We start from the raw sequence: 25,135 nt of genomic DNA, 5'->3' as shown, positions 1-25,135 counted from the left end.
ATGCACATACAGTGGGGAGAAAAAGTATTTGATCCCCAGCTGATTTTGTACGTTTGACCACTGACAAAGAAAGGATCAGTCTATAATTTTAATGGTAGGTTTATTTGAACAGTGAGAGACAGAATAACAACAAAAATATCCAGAAAAACGCATGTCAAAAATGTTATAAATTGATTTGCATTTTAATGAGGGAAATAAGTATTTTACCCCCTCTCAATCAGAAAGATTTCTGGCTCCCAGGTGTCTTTTATACAGGTAACGAGCTGAGATTAGGAGCACACTCTTAAAGGCAGTGCTCCTAACCGCAGCTTGTTACCTGTAAAAAAGACACCTGTCCACAGAAACAATCAATCAATCAGATTCCAAACTCTCCACCATGGCCAAGACCAAAGAGCTCTCCAAGGATGTCAGGGACAAGATTGTTGACCTACACAAGGCTGGAATGGGCTACAAGACCATCGCCAAGCAGCTTGGTGAGAAGGTGACAACATTTGGTGCGATTATTTGCAAATGGAAGAAACACAAAATAACTGTCAATATCCCTCGGCCTGGGGCTCCATGCAAGATCTCACCTCGTGGAGTTGCAATGATCATGAGAACGGTGAGGAATCAGCCCAGAACTACACAGGAGGATCTTGTCAATGATCTCAAGGCAGCTGGGACCATAGTCACCAAGAAAACAATTGGTAACACACTACGCCGTGAAGGACTGAAATCCTGCAGCGCCCGCAAGGTCCCCCTGCTCAAGAATACATATACAGGCCCGTCTGAAGTCTGCCAATGAACATCTGAATGACTCAGAGGACAACTGGTGAAAGTGTTGTGGTCAGATGAGACCAAAATGGAGCTCTTTGACATCAACTCAACTCGCCGTGTTTGGAGGAGGAGGAATGCTGCCTATGACCCCAAGAACACCATCTCCACCGTCAAACATGGAGGTGGAAACATTATGCTTTGGGGGTGTTTTTCTGCTAAGGGGACAGGACAACTTCACCGCATCAACGGGATGATGGACGGGGCCATGTACCATCAAATCTTGGGTGAAAACCTCCTTCCCTTAGCCAGGGCATTGAAAATGGCTCGTGGATGGGTATTCCAGCATGACAATGACCCAAAACACACGGCCAAGGCAACAAAGGAGTGGCTCAAGAAGAAGCACATTAAGGTCCTGGAGTGGCCTAGCCAGTCTCCAGACCTTAATCCCATAGAAAATCTGTGGAGGGAGCTAAAGGTTCGAGTTGCCAAACGTCAGCCTCGAAACTTGAATGACTTTGAGAAGATCTGCAAAGAGGAGTGGGACAAAATCCCTCCTGACATGTGTGCAAACCTGGTAGCCAACTACAAGAAACGTCTGACCTCTGTGATTGCCAATAAGGGTTTTGCCACCAAGTACTAAGTCATGTTTTGCCTAGGGGTCAAATACTTATTTCCCTTATTAAAATGCAAATAATTTTATAACATTTTTGACATGCGTTTTTTAGGATTTTTTTGTTGTTATTCTGTCTCTCACTGTTCAAATAAACCTACCATTAAAATTATAGACTGATCATTTATTTGTAAGTGGGCAAACGCACAAAATCAGCAGGGGATCAAATACTTTTCCCCCCCACTGTACATGCAAACACTGCACCGCAGGGCTCTCCAGAGGATGGTACGGTCAGCTCAACGCATCATCAGGGGGAAACTCTGCCTCCCCTCCAGGACATCTACAACAACCGGTGTCACAGGAGGCCCAAGAAGATCATCAAGATCCTTAGCCGCCCAAACCTTGCCCTGTTCACCCAGCTACAATCTAGAAGGTGGAGACAGTACAGGTGCATCAAAGCTGGGACCGAGAGACTGATAGAAGCTGTTTATCTCCAGGTCATCAGACTGTTAAACAGTCACCACTAGCTGGCCTCCACCCACTACCTTGCCCTGAACCTTTTAGTCATGGCTCATCCTATATAACAAATTTTCTATTCACATACTGTCTATGCTGTCTATACACACCATTCACATACATTCTATGGGCAGTTTATTTGGTACACCCACCACGTTCACGAAAATGGTTCACTCCTATAGATAGTGAGTCACGTGGCCGTGGCTTACTATATAAAGCAGGCAGACAGGCATTGAGGCATTCAGTTACTGTTCGATTGAACGTTATAATGGGCAAAACTAGTGACCTAAGCGACTTTGAGCATGGTATGGTCGTCGGTGCCTGGTGTGCCGGTTTCAGTATATCAGAAACGGACGGCACCCTGGAATCTTCACGCACGACAGTGTCTAGGGTTTACCGAGAATGGTGCGACAAACAAAAGCATCCAGTTAGCGGCAGTCCTGTGGGCAACAACAGCTCGTTGATGAGAGGTCGAAGGAGAATGGCAAGAACGGTGCAAGCTAACAGGCGGTTCACAAACAGGCAAATAACAGTGCAGAATGGAATCTCGGGACGCATCAACTCGTCGGTCCTTGTCACTGATGGGCTATTGCAGCAGATGACTATGCTGTGTTCCACTCCTATCAGCTAAAAACAAAAAGCGGCTCCAGTGGGCACTCAATCACCAACACTGGACAATTGAGGAGTGGAAAAACATAGCTTAGTCTGACGAATCCCAGTTCCTGTTGCGTTTTGCTGATGGAAGAGTCACGATTTGGCGTAAGCAGTCCACGGCCCCATCCTTCCTGTTGTCAACTGTACAGGCTGTTTGCTGTGTTGTAATGGGGTGGAGAAGGTTTTCCTGGCACATGTTAGGTCCCTTGATACCAATTGAGCAACGTGCCCATGCCCCGAAGAATTCAGGCTGGCTGTTCTGGAGGCAAAGGCGGGTCTAACCCGGTACTAGATTTTTATTTTTTTATTTTACCTTTATTTAACCAGGTAGGCAAGTTGAGAACAAGTTCTCATTTACAATTGCGACCTGGCCAAGATAAAGCAAAGCAGTTGGACACATAAAACAACACATAGTTACACATGGAGTAAAACAAACATACAGTCAATAATACAGTAGAAATATGTCTATATACAATGTAAGCAAATGAGGTGAGATAAGGGAGGTAAAGGCAAAAAAGGCCATGGTGGCAAAGTAAATACAATATAGCAAGTAAAACACTGGAATGGTAGATTTGTAGTGGAAGAAAGTGTAAAGTAGAAATATAAATATTGGGGTGCAAAGGAGCAAAATTAAATAAATAAATACAGTAGGGGAAGAGGTAGTTGTTTGGGCTAAGTTATAGATGGGCTATGTACAGGTGCAGTGATCTGTGAGCTGCTCTGACAGCTGGTACTTAACGCTAGTGAGGGAGATAAGTGTTTCCAGTTTCAGAGATTTTTGTAGTTCGTTCCAGTCATTGGCAGCAGAGAACTGGAAGGAGAGACGGCCAAAGGAGGAATTGGCTTTGGGGGTGACCAGAGAGATATACCTGCTTGAGCGCGTGCTACAAGTGGGTGCTGCTATGGTGACCAGTGAGCTGAGATAAGGGGGGACTTTACCTAGCAGGGTCTTGTAGATGACCTGGAGCCAGTGGGTTTGGCGACGAGTATGAAGCGAGGGCCAGCCAACGAGAGCGTACAGGTCGCAGTGGTGGGTAGTATATGGGGCTTTGGTGACAAAATGGATGGCACTGTGATAGACTGCATCCAGTTTATTGAGTAGGGTATTGGAGGCTATTTTGTAAATGACATCGCCGAAGTCGAGGATCGGTAGGATGGTCAGTTTTACGAGGGTATGTTTGGCAGCATGAGAGAAGGATGCTTTGTTGCGAAATAGGAAGCCAATTCTAGATTTAACTTTGGATTGGAGATGTTTTATGTGAGTCTGGAAGGAGAGCTTACAGTCTAACCAGACACCTAGGTATTTGTAGTTGTCCACATATTTTAAGTCAGAACCGTCCAGAGTAGTGATGCTGGACGGGCGGGCAGGTACGGGCAGCGATCGGTTGAAGAGCATGCATTTTGTTTTACTAGTATTTAAGAGCAGTTGGAGGCCACGGAAGGAGAGTTGTATGGCATTGAAGCTCGTCTGGAGGGTTGTTAACACAGTGTCCAAAGAAGGGCCAGAAGTATACAGAACGGTGTCGTCTGCGTAGAGGTGGATCAGAGACTCACCAGCAGCAAGAGAAACATCATTGATGTATACAGAGAAAAGAGTTGGCCCAAGAATTGAACCCTGTGGCACCCCCATAGAGACTACCAGAGGCCCGGACAACAGGCCATCTGATTTGACACATTGAACTCTATCAGAGAAGTAGTTGGTGAACCAGGTGAGGCAATCATTTGAGAAACCAAGGCTATTGAGTCTGCCGATGAGGATGTGGTGATTGACAGAGTCGAAGGCCTTGGCCAGGTCAATGAATACGGCAGCACAGTATTGTTTCTTATCGATGGAGGTTATGATATCGTTTAGGACCTTGAGCGTGGCTGAGGTGCACCCATGATCAGCTCTGAAACCAGATTGCATAGCGGAGAAGGTGCGGTGGGATTCGAAATGGTCGGTGATGAGTGTACTTAATATCTGGCCACTGAGTATGTGTGTGTGTGTATGTGTACATACATACATACATACAGATAGATAGATAGATATCTACACATACATATATATATACACACATACATACGCACACGGAATCTGGTCCGGAAGCTAATTTCCTGCAATTCTATCCATTTTGCCATGGGGTTTCATGATGTGTTTTAAATACTGTATTCTCGACATAGTTAGTTTTAACATTTCTACTACTGTACATTGCTTTGTAGTTACTGTTTATACACACAGGATATGTATTTATATACTGAATTCTTTACATAGCTTGCTCTAATGGGTCTCCCAGTCGCGGCCGGCTGCGACATAGCCTGGACTCGAACCCAGAATCTCTAGTCGCACAGCTAGCACTGCGATGCTTAGACCACTGCACCATTCGGGAGGCAGATTACAGAATGTTTCTGATGAACAACACTATCATTACACACATTATACCAAATCTACATCTCTGTCATATCAAAGTGTGTAGCCAGATGTTGATGGCTAAGAAGATACCTCCAAAGGAAATAGGAGGAGGAAATCACTAGCAAATGAAAGTAACGATATCATCAGGATGGGTGATTTTGGTATACAGGGTGTTGAGTTCATTTCGTTCAGCAGACACACATTGTGCAATAATGGAGAAAGCCTCTATTGAGAAGCCGCTTGATCAATTCCTCGTTTCTGTCAAGTGCATGTTGCACAAATGTTACGGTATCTCAAATGACATACACTCTCAACCAAAGAAACTGAATAGGCAACCCCAGTCTACCCAACCCCCTCACAGTTTACGCTACCCGTTTCAGCATTCGGTATCCCTATCTCTGAATGCCAGCATGCCAAATGCACTCCCCTCTGTTGCCAGCTAGGCCTCCAGACTATTACATTCTCCTCCCCTAAAAGATGGCAATTAATCCAATTAGTAATCAATCAGCCGTCTGGGCCCCATGTCTCCCCCAAGCTAATGGAGGATATGACAGCCGGGCCCTGCATTATTAATACCTCCATTTCAGGAGCCCAGGGGCCCAGAGGTGCCAGGGGCCATTGATCACCTCTACAGCAGAGCGAACCACCACACTGTGCTATGCCTGCTGGGAGATATCTGGAGGGAAGAATGATCTGAGAGATGGAGGGAGGGTGTGGAGGAGGGAAAGAGGGTTTGCAAAGACTTAAGGATGACACTGAAGGTTTTTTTTGGAAGGCGGGAGGAATTGCACATAAATGATAGGAGGTGAAGGTTGGAAGTGATAAAAATAGAGAATAGGGGGTGAGAGGTGAAGAGCCTGCAAGGGAAGAAGGAGGGATTTGAGGGCAGAGATGAACTGGGCATGGGGGGAGGGTAGTGCCTTTTTTCCCCTGGTTTGCATTTGCCCTTTTGCAGGTTTTACTATTATAATTTCTTCCATCCTAGCCAAATGTCCTCATCTGCTTGAATGCACCTCCCCTATATCAAGGTGGTTTGGTACTTCCCACGCTACTTCCCACGCTGTCTATTCTGCCCTCTATCCACCATTCATAGTGACAATAGTGGTAGGTGGATCCTTTGTCCAGTTTTGCAATATGAAAACTAGCAATCATACTATACATAAAATCATTCAAAGCTGCACCAATTTTCAATATAATTGGAAAGAACAGTGAAAACATGAGACACGCAGCTCCCTTATTGATCTACCTAGACTAGCCTACAACACCACCTTACAATGAATAATTGCATTATTGTTTTCAAGTGAGTACAAAATTCTACTCTAGGCTGTAAACTGCAGTGCAAATGTCATTTGAATAATGCCCTGTGATTTTGAATATTTCATTCCATTTGGATCAGGGGTCTACTGAACAGTTTATAAGGTATAGAAAGGCACAGTAGCAAGCCAGTCTGGCTGTATTTTAAGTTCTGATACTGAGATGCGCGCTGTCTGTTGTGGATCATCATTCTCTCAAGTTGTCGTATAATAATGTGGCCACATATGCTCCCAGCAGGCCCAGTTACTCAGGAAAGCTTAACGCGCGCTCTGCCTCCTCCGATATTCCTTACGCACGTAGAACCAATAAAGCTTCAATGTACCCTAAATATTTGTCATTTAACTTTTAAAACGTATTACCTTTTATGCGTGGCATAAACACATCCAGACACAATTAGGGGACTGGACGATACCAGTATCGCGATACTTGTTAGTATCGTGGCAAGGAGACAAATTTAACTTTAGGAAAACTGCCCTAATATTGGAAACAAACATCCCACTGGGCAAAAACGGGTAGAATCGACGTTGTTTCCGCTAGGGATGGGCATGAGTACTCGAATGGACGTCAAAGCTCAATCTTTAACCAGAGATCACATTTTTTCAAATGCTGTAAAACTATTTGGTGGAATGTGCTTTGTGGCTGCCCAAAATGGCAAGTGAAATTTTGTCTTGACAAGTTAATTTGCTTTGACTCTAGTGTTACATGTGTATTTGTGGGGCACAACAAAGAAGAAACCTAGCGAAGAATCACACAGTTCTCCCTAAATTCCCTTTCCCCTCCTTGTCTCATTCACTCAATTGTGTTCCGACCGCTCCTTAAACACATGCTTACTGATTGCACACACAAGCTCCTGTTAGGCCTACAGAATGAAATGCCTATAAAAACGGATTTATCTAATGGAAAATATACAAGCTACATTCCTTGCCAAATGACAAAAGTTTTATCACAAATTCAAAATGGACTGGTTGATTGAAGTAGGAAAATACACTGTGTACAAAACTTTTCCATGACGTAGACTGACCAGGTGAATCCAGGTGAAAGCCAAGATCCATTTAGAATTGTTTAGGCTTAACATAGACAGGTTTCACACTGAAAATACACATACCTGCTCACCAAACAGATTCCATGGCCATCATTTATCACCATGCAGTATTCAATGTGGAATTGTTAATCCATTTGGGAAATTCCAAAGAACAGTTTGAATATATTAAATGGAACGTCGGTATATTGAAAATGATTTAAACTCGCCATATTGAGCCCTGTTTCAAATGATCACTCTTTGAGAATAGCTGTTCCAGACTCGAGATGCGCATCACTTCGCACTGGCATTATGTTCTATTTTATTCTGTTATTTTAGATGTTTTTTTTTTTACTATAAATTAGGTGTCTTGACTGTGGTAAGTGCTCCGGAGATATGGGCTGCTATATTAACAAAAGCAAAGCTATGCCATTGCAGTCATATGCTTCTACAAGCAAGCCCCACTGCTGAGGTTACTACTTTTTTGAAGATTGTGTTCCACAATATAATATAACTAGTTGACTCGTACACCCAAAAAAATCATGCGAGTATTTGAACAGTAATAAAATGTTAAATCCCTGGTCTCCATATCATTTCAACCAAGAAAATCAATGTGATCAAAAAAAAATGAATTTGTCACATGCTTCGTAAACAGCAGGTGTAGACTAACAGTGAAATGCTTACTTACAGGTCCTTTACCAACAATGCAGAGTTAAAAGGGATGACATTGAATCAACGTGGAAAACTGATCGGATTTTCAAAAAGTAATCAATGTAAGGGCATTTTGTCTTTTTTTTTTTTACCCGACTTTTAACCTAAAACCATATTTGTTGTTGAATTCATGTTAGTTAACTCAACAAAATGTAAATCAAAACTACATTTTGAACTGACTTCTGTGCCCAGTGGGATCATTATGTTGTCATCCAGAGTCACATGTATTTATTTCCAAGCTATAGCACACAATATTCTACATACAGCAGGATTTTAAAGGACCAAAGAGTTTGGGCTGCTTCATGTTTTCATTTTTGCCATGGAAAAAATATTGCGATACTGGTATCGTCACAGCTCCAGTCACGTTTTAACCTGATGTAAAAAAAAAAAAAAATGTAAAAAAATGATTAGGCTACTTCAAAAGCCTCCTGTAGGCTACCTGCGCACGTTCGTCCAAAATATAATTCCAGCCTCCAAACTGTGCAGATGGTGGTGTTGAAATCGCAAACCATGACATTGAAGTGGCAAAAGTCGGTATGCTTTGCGTATTGCTTGTGATGCGTTGGCACAGAAACCCGTTGGTGGAAAATTTGTTTCATATAAAATATATGATTATAAATATAGCATCAAAATGTTGAAATCTGATTTCCACCAAGCTGATCATTATCTTCAGCTGGCTATGATCGTAGTGTAAGTGTAATGAGAAAGGCAGGGAGAGTATGTGGTCGGCGAACCCTTAACCTTCTGGCTCGTAGCCCTGCTTGGCATCGACTGAGTCACAAAGCATGCTGATGTGGCAAAGTCTATATCCACGTTAATAAATACAGGGTCGCTACAGTTAGGGGAAGGGTGTGCACATTTTTTGTTACAGTACAAGGGGAGGGTCATGTGAAAATATTTGTAATGTTGGACAAGTGAGGCTCAGTGCGGCCAATTCAAGCAAATTAGATTAGAAATTATTGGACAAAATCTGAACGGTAAAAACATGATCAATGCTTTATATTCTCCATATTTATGTGTGCACCAAAACCAATTCTCTCAACTTCAGTTCCAGGGCATGGTTTTGTTTGTTTTAAGAAGGGAAAAAAAGTAAAGACCCCATCTAGAAGTTTTTATTTTATTTTGTGAAATCAATACTGCAAGTCATTCCATGTTGGGCTGGGGAAAACAAGCAAACTAAAACAACAAAACCCCTTGCTCATGCCTTCTCTTTGCCTCTACTCTGAAAAGACACATTGTGTGACAAACAAAATCAGCTGACCTTAATTTGAGCTATCCTATGTGCCAGAGGCTGCTATATTAGCTATTAAGGATGCTTGTTGTTGTCGTCTTTCAACACATGTTGACAGGGCCTCTGCGATGGTTTAGTGTGACTCCAAAATGGCGGCTCTGTGCCAAATGTGACCACTGTGGTCTTAGGTCTTAAGTATGTGAAAAGGCGAATGAGTGGTAGAGGGTATTTGTAGTTGAGCCTGGTGATCTTAAACAAGTCTTTTGCACTGACATCAGTCCTATACAGCAAACTTCTGTTTCCCATGATTGGGAACCTTTGTCATTTGTCATGTAGACCAAAACGCATCCACTTACCGACCCACACCGTGTGAGTGAAGGTTCGCGTCTCCCTCTTCACCACATAGGTTTAGTCACTGTGGGTCATTATGCCAAGGAACCCACGCTAGCCTAGTTAATGTGGAGAATGCTGGGGTGGTTCTGGGTTTATAGCCTTATTCATGGGTGCATTAGACCACTGTTGGTTAGGCTCCTGAGTCACTCTGCAGTCTATAGCAGCTGCTGTCAGCTGGGTTAATATCCAGGGGGGTCAGAGAGACTGATGTCCTTCATCTGCTGGGCTGTGTGAGTCAGTTTAGTGAGTGGACATACTTTAGTAATCACTGAGGATGTAAGGGAGAGCTCCAGGGTCACAACCTGCAATCCGCAGGCATTTGTGTGCGACCCTGTGCACATGAATGGATGTGCTGCGGGGGGGGGGCGTATTTGCAGGTGCAAGACGCATCAACCACATGCTATTAGTCAGCGCTGGTCGTTAGCGATGGGCGCAAGACGCATCGACCACATGCCATTAGTCTGGAATGGATTGAAGGGAAGTTCATCTGTCACAGGTTCCCATCACTGCAAGGGGGTTTCTTTAGGAGAGATGGTAAAACCATGATGATACAGTTAGCTGACAAGGCCGGTTATAATTCAAACCCCTAGATAGTTCCAAACCGATGAGGCTCTGAAGCTCATAAACAAGCTTCACTGGAATAACCATTTGTAACAGAGTTATTAGCAGCAACTTTATATGAAGTACTATTAGGCTGTTAACGTTACTACTGTATGTAACAAACAACCTTCGGTGATTGACAGCTCTTTTTTTCATTAGTGTCTGTATTACACATCCATTGTAGGCTGTTTGAATAATCTAAATAATTTGGGACTGTGGGGAAACCGGCTATTTAGCTGTTTAGGGATAGGGGGCAGCATTCGGAAGTTTGGATGAAAAGCGTGCCCAGAGTAAACTGCCTGTTACTCAGGCCCAGAAGTTAGAATATGCATATAATTAGTAGATTTGGATAGAAAACACTCTAACATTTCCAAAAACTGTTAAAATAATATCTGTGAGTATAACAGAACTCATATGGCAGGTGAAAACCTGAGAAAAATCCAACCAGGAAGTGGGAATTCTGAGGTTTGTAGTTTAAGTGAATGCCTATCGAATATCCAGTGTCTGTGGGGTCAGATTGCACTTCCTAGGGCTTCCACTAGATGTCAACAATCTTTAGAAGTTGTTTCAGGCTTCTATTGTGAAAGGGGAGCGAATAAGAGCACTCTAAGCAGATGGCCCAGGTGAAAGCCTTTAGTTTAGTCACGCGCGTGGCCGTGAGCGCGAGCTCCGTTCCCTTTCCTTTCTAATGAAAACAGTATTGCCCGGTTGAAACATTATTGAATATGTATGATAAAAACACCCTAAGGATTGATTAGAAACATCGTTTGACATGTTTCTACCAACTCAAATGGAACTTTTTTGACTTTTCGTCTAGACTTTGTGCCCGCGCTTTGTGCATTTGGATTACTGTACTAAACGCGCGAACAAAAAGGAGGTATTTGGACATAAAGATGAACTTTATCAAACAAAACGAACATTTATTGTCTCCTTGGTTGGAAAATGGCTGTAAGGTTTTTGTGGCTAGGCGCTGACCTAACATAATCGTATGGTGTGCTTTCACCATAAAGCCTTTTTGAAATCGGACACAGTGGCTTAACAGTGGATTAACAGTGGATTAACAAGAAGTGTATCTTTAGTAGTATGTATAACACCTGTATCTTATATCAATATTTGTGATGAGTATTTCTGTAATTTCATGTGGCTCTCTGCATTTTCACCGGATGTTTGTTTGAGACAATGCATTTCTGAACATAACACGCCAATTTCAAATGAGGTTTATGGACATAAAGATTAACTTTATCGAACAAAACAAACATTTATTGTCTAACATGGAGTCCTGGGAGTGCCACCAGATGAAGATCATCAAAGGTTAGTGATTCATTTTAACGCTATTTCTGACTTTTGTGACACCTCTCCTTCTTTGGAAAATGGCTTTATGGTTTTTTTGTGGCTAGGCGCTGACCTAACATAATCGCATGGTATGCTTTCACCATAAAGCCTTTTTCAAATCGGACACTGTAGTTGGATTAATGAGAAGTTTATCTTTCAAATGGTGTATAGTACTTGTATGTTTGAGGAATTTTAATTATGAGATTTCTGTTGTTTGAATTTGACGCCCTGCAATTTCACTGGCTGTAGGCCAGGTGTTCCGCTAGCGAAACCCCCTTCCCAGAAAGGTTAAGAAAGGGATAAGTATAGAGATAAGTTCTCACTATACTGTAGCGCCGCAGCGTCTCTGTCGCCTCACCACCTCTACCCCTGTGGAGCCCCATGCATCTGGTTCTATTTAGAGCTCATCTGCTTGTGTTATGCTGCTATGTTATGACAGTAAAGCGACTGAGGAGATTATGCTAAGTGGATGTTTGCCCCCCGCATGTCTTCCTCAGTCATGGGTCAGTGGCCCGTTGCAGTATCCTGCCGAGGCTGTGCGTTGAAAAGGCAGAGGTTATTAGCCTGTGTGTTTGCAGCGCAGCTGTGCTTTGAGAATCTCCCTCCCGTTGTTTTACATACTGGGCCATCACTGCTGCAGCGCACGGCTCATGTTGTTTGTCTTTTGTTTTTTTTCTCTCACAGGAAGTTTGCTGAGGATTGCAAAACTAATTGTGAAAAAATCTGAGGGGGGTTCAACCCCCTGAACCTCCTCCAACTGCACAACCCCGCCCCCTCCGTACTTATCAGATCAGACCCTCTGAATTCTTCACATCTGTTGGGAGGAACCAAAGATCAACTGGGCCATTTGGCGGTGTAATCCATCTGTACTGATACAGAAAGTGAGTACTGTCATCATTATTCTTCCCTCTTCATGTCTACATTTCAGACATAGAAACTTGGCTTGAAAACAAGATCCAAACATGCTGGGTGTAATAAATGCTGACTCGTATCTAATGGGTGTTCTATAACTCAAGGGTCACAGAGTGGTGTGCTATGATGCCTATAGTAGATGTTTCAATGGCCTTCCGGATAACACCCGTAGCTGATTACGTAAGCCCTCACATCGTGAAGTGATTGTTGTCTGCCGTGGAAATGAGCCCTTCAGGACTTTCATTGAAGCCTTACCTGTACGGGCCCTGCTTTGATGGACAACCGCCCTCAATGCTTTATATAACCGCAACACAGCTGCTATTCTGTCTCTGTCACCCTTTTCACTCCCTGTTGCCCGTATTTTCAACCTTTTGACGGGACGAGGGTTCACATTGGACACCTCTGCTTTCATACCCCTTTATGTGCATTGGCTTTGTACTGATAGCGCTCTTTTGGCCGGCTATGTATACAAACACCACGGGCCATTGTGTAGCATTGTGCATCGATCAAAGTGAGTGCAAGCCAGCCACTTGCATTGTTGTCAAATATTTTAGCAGGCAAACAATGCATTAGGGTTTGGTGTGCTGGCCATGTAGAAAGAGGATATGGGTGTTGTGCTCAGTTGGTCACTGGCAGAATAGTTGGGTGTCTACACCTGGCTCTATGGTTGGACATTTTCTGCTTTTCATTATGACTGCCACAAATGGTAAAATGGGAAGGAACACCAGTCAGTGGGAGCATAGGCATGAAATGTGATCAGACGGAGCACTGAATGGAGGAATTGTCAGAGCAAACAGTGTGTGTGTATGTATATGAGAAGACTGTCTCGCATTGCTTTCATACCTTGACACCCACTCACTTCACAATAAAGCACTGTCCCCGTCCCACTGGCCTCAAATACTGGCACAAATGTGTAAAATTCTATTCAGATCTTCCATGCATCGCTGCAAAGGTTGTTTCACTGCATTTTCTAGTGAAAGATGGTAAGAAATAAGCTCTGATTTGTAGTGTACACTCCTTTTAATGCCTTGGTTGGCACCAGTTTTTTGACCTGTCCAAAACCTCACTACTGTATAACAGCTCATATAAGACATTCATCCAACCGTTTCCATTGCCACTGGAGGGTCTTCACTGATCTGTCTGATAACTAGAAAACACTAATTTCATCCACAAAACTGAACTGCCTTTCATTCTCAAGATTCAGTTAATCTTACCAAAAACTATAAACCCGTAGCTGATATTGATGCGGGGGATTTCATGAGAAAGTCTTCACTATGTAATTCTACATTGCGCTAAGGTGTTTTGTGGTTGTAGAATCAGTATGAAATGTGCACAAATATTTGCTAGGTAACTAGTGACCTGCTTGCTGGCTGAAATCAAATGTTATTGGTCACATACACATTTAGCAGATGTTATTGCGGGTGTAGCGAAATTATTGTGTTACTAGCTCCAACAGTGCAGAAATATATACTGTAATAATTAACAACAATACACACATCTAAAAGTAAAATAATGAAATTAAGAAATATATAAATATTAAGATGAGCAATGTCGGAGTGGCATTGACTAAAATAGTGATTCCATGTCTATGTATATAGAGCTCTGCGGTTGCGAGCGGTGCAGTTTCCGTACCAGGCGGTGATACAGCCCGACAGAATGCTCTCTATTGTGCATCTGTGAAAGTTTGTGAGGGTCATTGGAGCCAAGCCAAATTTCTTCAGCCTCCTGAGGTTGAAGTGGCGCTGTTGCGCCTTTACCACACTGTCTGTGTGGGTGGACCATTTCAGATCGTCAGTGACGTGTATGACGAGGAACTTGAAGCTTTCCACCTTCTCCACTGTGGTCCCATCGATTTGGATAGGGGCATGCTCCCTCTGCTTTTTCCTGAAGTCCACGATCCACTCCTTCATTTTGTTGACGTTGAGGGAGACGTTATTTTCCTGGCACCACTCCGCCAGGGCCCTCACCTCCTCCCTGTAGACTGTCTCATCATTGTTGGTAATCAGGCCTACTATGGTTGTGTCGTCTGCAAACTTGATGATTGAGTTGGAGGCGTGTGTGGCCACACAGTCATGGGTGAACATGGACTACAGGAAGGGGCCGAGCATGAACCCTTGTAGGGCCCCTGTGTTGAGGATCAGTGAAGTGGAGGTGTTGTTTCCTACCTTCACCACCCGGGGGCGGCCCGAGCTTAATGATGAGCTTGGAGGGTACTATGGTGTTGGCTGAGCTGTAGTCAATGAACAGCATTCTTATATAGGTATTCCTCTTGTCCAGATGGGATAGGGCAGTGTGCAGTGCAATGGCGATTGCATTGTCTGTGGATCTATTGGGGCGGTAAGCAAATTGAACTGGGTCTAGGGTGTCATATATTATAATAATATAAGAAATAACACACAAAAAAACGAAATACTGCAAAGTTGCTTAGGAGCTAGAAGCAGAGCTGCCATGTCTGTCGGCACCATCTTTCCAGTCTCAAATCAATCCATATGAAATCAAAGAGATTCTAGCACGTTCACACACTCAATGCTGAATACTCACGCTAGCTAGTGTAGTGAAATTCTAGCCAATAGCACTAGTGAGTTTTCATGATAAGGCAGTTTCTGTTCTGCCGTGAGTAGTGCGCTGAGTTTTGCAGCACAGCTGACTGCTCTCTGTGGCGTTATGGAGTTGGCCAAATGTTACAAAGTAGCGAGGCACAGTGCCAGCTGTCAGTCAGACGCAATCTGATTTCTTAAAACAGTCCCATAACTTTGGTGCTGTACAACTTCATCAGCAAGCTGGCAAACTACCTACTCTAATGGCCATTCAAACAGAGTAGCACTAGTTGGCTCAGCTGATCGAGCATGGTTTGCCGTAGTAGCCACTGCATCATAGGTTCAGAGAGTGGAGAATTATGAACTAGTGTTAGGCGGATGAGTAAAATCATGGTTCTTAAAGATGAGTTCCACGTTTGTTTAGACAGATGGCTCCTGGTAACTGTGTGTCACGTTAGAATGACGGCATCTTACGTGAGAAAATGCTGGAGGGTGTTCACCTCAATTAGGTAATTCTAATTCAGTTGGGTGCAAACTAAGTTCTGGCACCAGTCCAAACCAGTAGTACCTCAATAAGTGTGCTGCCAGTAGTTCCCAAAAGTTCCTTAGCCAATTTGCCTTTGCCAACCGTTCTGAACTCCTGCCGCCGTTCACACTTGGTTTCCAGGGCTCAAGCTTAAACCTTCTACCGATGCTATTTTCTCCCTTCTTTCCTTCTTTCCTTCCTTCCTTCCTTCCTTCCTTCCTTCCTTTCTTCCTTCCTTCCTCGCTACCTTCCTTGCTTCCTTTTCCCCACAGCCATCTTCCTCAATGTTAAAGGAGGGCATCGCCACACATGAATGTGCTGTGACAAATTGGCTTGGGGACAAGGCAGATGGTGCCTGGGAGGGGACTGGTTGTCACGCCGTTTGCCATGGTGACATGAATTGATCTCGCGGAGCGGCACACATGCGCTGCTTGTGTAATCCTGACTTGCTAACCCCCCTGCATACACACTTTCTCACACACACCCCTCCCTGCCTACTTTATCTCCCCATTACTATCAATGATGTGTGCAGTGGATGCACGCGTAACATGTCACAGGCTTCTGCTCCGCTCCCTTTGAAAAGAAGTGAGGTGCAAGGAGGGATTTGACAGAGACAAGAGTCAGACTAATGGCAGGCCTAGGAGACTCTGGGGTTTATAGGAATATAGGCACTGTACATGTCAAGATGTCAGCAACGAGATGTTCTGTTTACACAGTTGCCGTTGTTGACGGTTGAGCAATGAGTTTGTGTCTGAATGCCCGAAGTCCCTGTGGACACTATTCAAATAAATCCAGTTCCTACGTTTCAACGCAGGTCGATGCATGTTGCTTACTTTTGATTTATGCATCAATGTTTTGATTACAGATGTAGCTCTCGCATTTTGTTAAATCGACAGACTTCTATCTGAAAGTAGTTTTTCTCTGTTCATTGATACGATGTGCATTTGATAATCTCAAACCGTAGCATTGTGGGTGGGTGGCTAGCTTAGGATAATTGTGGGCTTTGGCTCTTTTCACCTGGAGCATGATGGGATAACTTTCCCACGATGACTTAATATTCTGTGAATACACTGCGTTAAGCTCCGGATATTGATCCACAGATCATTGCATCTTGTGGGACTTTCCCCTAAGCATCTGTGGGATCTTCTATTTGGGAATGCTAATGCACCCCAACCTCGGCTGGTCCTTAGAGACCATGGGAGGCAACACGGTGGAGATGAGTGAGAAAGAAATGAGCTAGGCTAGAAAAGCGTTCACAATATCTCTTCTGTGTGTTCTTCCTCTCAAGGAATTAAATAGCGATGAAGCTAAAACTTTAATAACTGTATTGTTTGCATTTTAATATAGGCCAATAGGGAAGATGGGCCATGTAGATATGTTCATATTGAAACATATCCTCTTGTTTATGTTCCTAACTTGTTTGATAAGATTAGTACAGATTTTCTCAGGGGACCCCACATGGGGCCCTGACCCCAAGTTTCGGAACCACTGTACTGACCTCTCTCTTTGCTTGTTTCCGTTCTGTCTGTCTCCTCTGCTTCCTCCTGCAAGCATTGCAGCCTGCCTCAGCCTCACCACTGAGCGCCATATCACTGTCTATCTCAGTAGCCTACTCTCTGTAAAGAAAAGTTATTATGAGAACTTAGTAGCGTATTTTTTTTATCCTGCTGAGGTAGGCTCCATTTATTGTTAGCTTCTTACTTCATCCTTCTAGCTGGCTAAGTAATACTAGCCAGACCAGAGCCCTTCAACGTTACTTAAATAAAAGCCTCTGCTGGCAGCTAGCCACCTGACTGATATACAGTGCCTTCGGAAAGTATTCACACCCCTCCCACATTTTGTTGTGTTACAGCCTTTAAAATTCATTACATCTTTATTTTTTGACACTGGCTTACACACAATACCCCATAATGTCAAAGTGGAAATACACTGAATAAAAATATAAATGAAACATGTAAAGTGTTGGTCCCATATTTCATGAGCTGAAATTAAAGATACCCGAAATGTTCCATACGCATAAAAAGCTTATCTCTCAAATTTTGGGAACACATTTGTTTACATCCCTGTCAAGATAATCCAGCCACCTGACAGCTGATTAAATAGTATGATCATTACAGAGGGGCACCTTGTGCTGGGGACAATAAAAGGCCGCTCTAAAATGTGCAGTTTTGATACACAACACAATGCCACAGATGTCTCAATTTTGAGGGAGCGTGCAATTGGCATGCTGACTGCAGGAATGTCCACCAGAGCTGTTGCAAAATAATTTAATGTTAATTTCTCTACCGCCTCCTTGGCCCCATGTTGCAAGTATCTGTACACAATTCCTGGAAGCTGAAAATGTCCCAGTTCTTCCATGGCCTGCATACTCACCAGACATGTCACATATTGAGCATGTTTGGAATGCTCTGGATCAACGTGTACTACAGCGTGTTACAGTTCCCGCCAATATCCGGAAACTTCGCACAGCCATTAAAGAGGAGTGGGACAACATTCCACAGGCCATAATCAACAGCCTGATCAACTCTATGCGAAGGAAATGTGTTGCACTGCATGAAGCAAATGGTGGTCACACCAGATATTGACAGATCCACGCCCATACCTTTTTTTTAAGCTATCTGTGACCAACAGATGGATATCTGTATTCCCAGTCAAGATAAATCCATAGATTAGGGCCTAATTTATTTATTTAAATTGACTGATATCTTTATATGAACTGTAACGCATTAAAATCTTTGAAATTGTTACATGTTGGGTTTTAAATATTTTTGCTCAGTATGTTTTTATTTTATTTTTACAAATAAAAATGAAAAGCTGAAATGTCTTTCGTCAATAAGTATTCAGCCCCTTTGTTAGGAGTGTGTTCACCTCCTAACAAAGCCTAAATACTCCATGTTCAGGAGTAAAAATGTGCTTAACAAGTCACATAATAAGTTGCATGGACTCACTCTGTGTGCAAATATATTGTATTAACATGATTTTTGAATGACTGCCTCATCTCTGTACCCCAAACATACAATTACAGTGCATTCAGAAAGTATTCAGACCCCTTCCCTTTTTCCACATTTTATTACGTTACAGCCTTATTCTAAGTGCATTAATAAATACAAATTATCATCAATCTACACACAAAATCCCATAATGACAAAGCAAAAACAGCGTAAAAACTCAAATAGTTTATTTACATAAGTATTCAGACCCTTTGCTATGAGATTCGAAATTGAGCTTAGGTGCATCCTGTTTCCATTGATCATCCTTGATGTTTCTACAACTTGATTGGAGTCCACCTGTGGTAATTTCAATTTATTGGACATGATTTGGAAAGGCACACACCTGTCTATACAAGGTCCCACTGTTGACAGTGCATGTCAGAGCAGAAACTGAGCCAGCAAGTTGAAGGAATTGTCCGTGGAGCTCAGAGACAGGATTGTGTCTAGGCACAGATCTGGGGAAGGGTAGAAAAACAATTCTGCAGCATTGAAGGTCCCCAAGAACACAGTGGCCTCCATCATTCTTAAATGGAAGAAGTTTGGAACCAACAAGACTTTCCTAGAGCTGGCCGCCCAGGCCAAACTGAGCAATCGGGGGAGAAGGACTTTGGGTTAGGGAGGTGACCAAGGACCCGCTGGTCACTCTTGACAAAGCTCCAGAGTTCCTCTGTCGAGATGGCAGAACCTTCCAGAAAGACAACCATCTCTGCAGCACTCCACCAATCAGGCCTTTATGGTAGAGTGGCCAGGCGGAAGCCACTCCTCAGTAAAAGGCACAACAGCCACTTGTAGTTTGCCAACAGGCACCTAAAGGACTCTCAGACCATGAGAAACAAGATTCTCTGGTCTGATGAAACCAACTTTTTGGACTGAATGCCAAGCGTCACATCTGGAGGAAACCTGGCACCATCCCTACGGTGAAGCATGGTGGTGGCAGCATCATGCTGTGGGGATGTTTTTCAGAGGCAGGAACTGGGAGACTAGTCAGGATCGAGGTAAAGATGAATGGAGCAAAGTACAGAGAGATCCTTGATGAAAAACTGCTCCAGAGTGCTCAGGACCTCAGACTGGGGTGAAGGTTCACCTTCCAACAGGACAACGACCCTAAGCACACAGCCAAGACAATGCAGGATTGGCTTCAGGACAAGTCCTGGACCGAGCCAAAGCCTGGACTTGAACCCGATCGAACGAATGGCACCTATTAGTAGATGGGTAAAAAAAAGACAAATCAGACATTGAATATCCCTTTAAGCATGGTGAAGTTATTAATTACACTTTGGATGGTATATCAACACACCCAGTCACAACAAAGATACAGGCGTCCTTCCTAACTCAGTTGCCGGAGAGGAAGGAAACAACTCAGGGATTTCACCATGGGGTCAATGGTGACTTTAAATCAGTTACAGAGTTGAATGGCTGTGATCGGAGAAAACTGAGGATGGATCAACAACGTTGTAGTTACTCCACAATACTAACCTAATTGACAGAGTGAAAAGAAGGAAGCCTGTACAGAATAAACATTTTCCAAAACATGCATCCTGTTTAAAACAAGGCACTAAAGTAATACTGCAAAAATGTACCAAAGCAATTCACTTTTTGTCCTGAATACAAGGTGTTATGTTTGGGGCAAATCCAATGCAACACATTACTGAGTACCACTCTCAATATTTTCAAGCATAGTGGTGGATGCATCATGTTATGGGTATGCTTGTAATTGTTAAGGACTGGGGAGTTTTCATGATAAAATAGAAATGGAATGCAGCTAAGAACAGGCCAAATCCAAGCGGAAAATCTGGTTCAGTCTTCTTTCTACCAGACTGGTGGAGATGAATTCACCTTTCAGCGGGACAATAAACTATAAGGCCACAATTACACTGGAGTTGCTTACCAAAAAGACAATGAATGTTTCTGAATGGCAGAGTTAGTTTTGACTTAAATCTGCTTGAAAATCTATGGCAAGACCTTAAAGTGGTTGTCTAGCTCTTAGAGACCTACCCAGAAAGACTTACAGCCGTAATCGCTGCCAACGGTGCTTCTACAAAGTATTTACTCAGGGGTGTGAATACTTAAATTAGATATTTCTGTATTTCATTTTCAATAAATTTGCTAAAATGTCGATATATATATATATATATATGTATGTATATATATATATGTATGTATGTATGTATGCATGCGTGTGTGTATGTATGTATGTATATATGTGTGTGTGTGTGTGTGTATATATTTGTATATTATTTCATTACAAATTACAAAAAAGGATTGAGGTCTGGCCCTCGGTATCCTCATATGTAGTTACGGACATGCTCTGCTTTTGTACTTTGCTGAGTTCGAAGTAACATGGAATGATAAAGGGGCCAAATTAATGATGCAACTTCTTCATCCAGTTAACGTTCCTCTGAAAAAATATGAACTTCACACAGCATGGAATTTTTTATGAGGTGTCCTCTCAGACACTCCAGGCAGAAGGGTTCGATCCAAACCTCTCTCTCTCTCTCTCACACACACACACACACACACACACACACACACACACACACACACACACACACACACACACACACACACACACACACCCTTAAGTACTTAAGCTGTGAGGAGACAAGCAGCACTCCCTCTGTGATAACAGCTCTACTGTCAGCACATACTATCTGCAGACCTTACTCCCCCAAACGCTAGGACTCTCTCACTCCATAAAATCTAGCCAAATGAAAGCTGCAGGCAGAGACATGTAAATAAATCCTCTCACCAAAGTGGAAGAGAAATGCCTCTAAAACCACACCAACAGCAAGGCTGGTTATGTATGGCTATCTGACCTCCACTACCCTCTGTCCTACTCTCATCCTCCTCTCCCAACCGTCCGGTCTGGATGAAGACATCAGTCAGGTAGGAGATTCAGGTTTCCTGATTGTGTTTTGCTATACCCCACTAAACCACCTCCCAGGGTGATTCTTTGCCAGCCTCTTGGTTTGAGGTCTAAATAAATACTGAAAGTGCTCTCATTTCAGAAGGTCTATATGGACTATATGATGCTTGTTGGCTCTAACAGTCCTGGTTTTGTTGCAGATTTAGAAAGTCCTAAAGCCTTTGCAATGTTTTACGATAAACTAATGAAAGAAAATTCAGTTGATTAATAAATGCAGGTTTGCCTGTAAGGTAATGGTTCTTAAGACATTTACTGAGTTTTCTTGGAATGTAACTGCATGTATGCAAATGTGTTCAGCTATTGAATAATGTAAACTTTGAAGAAAAAATTCAAATTCATTTAATCATCTTAAAGTTCATATTTCCTTATTAAAATTACATCACTTTCACCCTTCAGATAACTCCTGAACAAATTAAAATTGATTTACTTGGACAGTTGGCTGTCATCCAAAATGGATACTTTAGTTTTAATAGGAAGTCCTTTTTTAGCTTTTGGCTGTTTGCACTTGTCATCTTGACATTGCCCCTTGTCTGTACTTTTTCAGTGCAGGGCATTGAGGTGAACCTAGAATGCTTTTAAAATCTACATAATTGGTGGGCGCACATGCATGCACACACATGCGCGCGTGCACACGCACTGTCCTTAAAGTACAGTATATTCTGAGTAGGAATTCTGATTTGATGTTGTTCAGTGGTACATGAGTGTGGGTGAAGTCTTTCATCTGCCATCTGCATTATCATGTCAACATTAATCCGCATAAGCATCTTTCACACTTCACCTTTCCTGATTGAATTGACTGCATACCCCCTTGGCTTGTTGGACATAAGACTAACAACACCAGGAAATCAGCTACAAGTGACTTTAATTTAAGAAATCTGTTCCCAAGTATTGCCACGTGTATTAGAGAGAAACTTGATCATATACAAATGTAAGCAAGGTTTGAAATTATTGTTTTAGTCAAACATTATACACTATATATGACGTGTAAAAATCGAGCACACAGCCATCTCCATAGTCAAACATTGACAGTAGAATGGCCTCACTAAAGAGACTTTCAACGTGGCACCGTCATAGGATGCCACCTTTCCATCAAGTCAGTTTGTCAAATTTCTGCCCTGCTAGAGCTGCCCTGGTAAACTGTAAGTGCTGTTATTGTGAAGTGTAAACGTCTAGGAGCAACAACGGCTCAGTCGCAAAGTGGTAGGCCACACAAGCTCGCAGAATGGGACCGCGGAGTGCTGAAGTGCATAGCCCGTAAAAATCGTCTGTCCTCAGTTGCAACACTCACTGCCGAGTTCCAAACTGCCTCTGGAAGCAACGTCAGCACAAGAACTGTCCGTTGGGAGCTTCATGAAATAGGTTTCCATGGCCGAGCAGCCGCACACAAGCCTAAGATCACCATGCACAATGCCAAGCGTCAGCTGGAGTGGTGTAAAGCTCACCACCATTGGATTCTGGAGCAGTGGAAATGCCTTCTCCGGAGTGATGAATCATGCTTCACCAACTGGCAGTCCGACGGACGAATCTGGGTTTGGCGGATGCCAGGAGAACGCTACCTGCTCAAATGTGTTGTGCCAACTGTAAAGTTTGGTGAAGGAGGAATAATGGTATGGGGCTGTTATTCATGTTCTGTTCTAGGCCCCTTAGTTCCAGTGAAGGGAAATCTTAATGTTACAGCATACAATGACATTCTAGACCATTCTGTGCTTCCAACTTTGTGGCAACAGTTGAGGGAATGCATTCTCCTGTTTCACCATGACAATGCGCCCATGCACAAAGCGAGGTCCATACAGAAATGGTTTGTCGAGATCGTTGTGGAAGAACTTGACTGGTCCTTACAGAGCCCTGACCTCAACCCCATCGAAACACATTTGGAATGAATTGGAACGCCGACTGCGATCCAGACCTAATCGCCCAACATCAGTGCCCGACCTCACTAATGCTCTTGTGGCTGAATGGAAGCAAGTCCCCGCAGCAATGTTCCATCATCTAGTTGAAAGCCTTCCCAGAAGAGTGGAGGCTGTTATAGCAGCAAAGGGGAGACCAACTCCATATTAATGCCCATAAATTTGGAATGAGATGTTCAAGCAGGTGTCCACATACTTTTGGTCATGTAGGGTATCTGTTTGGGCTTTTTGCGGTCAATTTGCTGTCTTCAAATTATTTGTAATTATGTTCCGGCCCCCCGACCATCCGCTGAAGACAAAATTGGACCGTGGCTGAATCCTAGTTGATGTTCCCTGGGCTAGAGGGATAGAGGACTTTCTCTCTATCATTATCTGCTGTATATATTCAGTTTGTTAAATGCCAGCCACTAAAATATGTAAATATAATGAGACTCCTATGGGTCACAGTAACTCACAGTTGTTAACTTTTTGCTACTCAGGAATGTGTGTGATGAAGCTCAGCACTGGATGCAGGCAGCCAACCGGCTCAGAGCACGGCTGTATCAGTCCAGGACTCAAAGCTTCAGCCCTAAAGGACACAATGTGGTCCATCACTGAGCGCTGATTAAAAGTGTGCGTGTCATGGACAGGGCAGTGGTGACATATGGCTGTGGAGCTTAAGCACACAGAAAAGACATCTGCACTGCCAATCCCAGGAATGAAGAAACAAAATAACAAAGATTAAAGTGGATCTCTACCCGGGCGAGAGACTATGAGCATGGCTAATTTTAGATGGCACAGGGATGTAATGTAATGTAATGGAAGGTAGTCGTCACTATTACTACTTCCAGACTTTAATTGGCATGGCATTTCAACACAAAGGAAGCTACTTTTGCCTCTTTACAGTGTGATTAGTAATTTAATAGGATAGACAAAAATGTAATTGTACCCACTCCCAAAGTAAATAATATTGCTATAGTTTCTACTCTGGAAGACAATTTGAACATTAGATCATTTTTATTTGGGCTGTAACTATACCTAGGTCTCGTTAGAGATGCCAGTCTGTTTCGATTGAAACTTAACTATCGTAGGGTTATGGTGTAAGAGATGTGACTTGCAAAGTCGACCTTTGCTTTACAAGGCACCACTTGCTATTTGGGGATTTTATGAACCCTAACGCCCAAGCGTAGCACTGTATGGAATGTTTTGACGGGTCCTTTTAAAAGTATGTATGCATGTATGTATGCATGTATGTATGCATGCATGCCTGTATGCACAGTTTCTCGTGAAAGTAGGGGGTGGGGTCCTTGCTCCTTGTTTCAATTCACACAAAAATGGTTTTGATTTGGATGAATGCCAGACCACAAATTTGAAAGATTTAAGAGGGGGAAAACGAGTGCAGTCATGAAATGTACATTTTATTGCATGTTTACACATTTTGACACATTTTGACGCCAATGTAGTCTGTTGGGCAGATTTGTGTAAATTAACAATACAACTATCAGAAGGAGCTATTGTATAGCATGCAGAGTTGAGTTTGACTCAGCTTTTTATGCTTCAGTTGTTTTCTAATCATATTTCCCTAGTTTCAAAGTAATATCCATCCAAATAATTAATAGCATGTTATCTTGGTAATTCAATGTAAGACCTTGGTCAGATTGAGATATAAACCATGAAAATAATATTTAGAAAGTTATTTCCAGTACACAATCCATTAAAAGCTATTTTGATGCCACCTTAATGATAACTTGGAAATACAATATCCTGCGCACTTTATTTGGAAGACCTATTTAGGACCTATTTAATTTGTACCCCAGTACCATATTGGTTCATT

At 42.9% G+C, this 25,135-nt stretch overlaps 1 protein-coding gene across 6 annotated transcripts in view; it reads left to right on the top strand.

The window, feature by feature from the left end:
- The window catches only part of LOC106580978 (semaphorin-6D), a 156,117-nt gene that overhangs the window by 60,882 nt on the left and 70,100 nt on the right, over positions 1-25,135 (top strand). For all 6 annotated transcript variants that reach the window (XM_014162634.3, XM_014162652.3, XM_014162643.3 and 3 more), the window contains one exon: positions 12,209-12,405. The gene's annotated coding sequence lies outside the window, so the exon portion shown is untranslated. The remainder of the gene's footprint in view (positions 1-12,208; positions 12,406-25,135) is intronic.

The sequence above is a fragment of the Salmo salar genome, chromosome 02, assembly GCF_965601325.2.
Source record: "Salmo salar chromosome 02, fSalSal1, whole genome shotgun sequence".
Taxonomy (NCBI): Eukaryota; Metazoa; Chordata; class Actinopteri; order Salmoniformes; family Salmonidae; genus Salmo; species Salmo salar.
The sequence above is the reverse complement of the archived record's forward strand: the minus strand, read 5'-3'. Positions and strand labels throughout refer to the sequence as shown.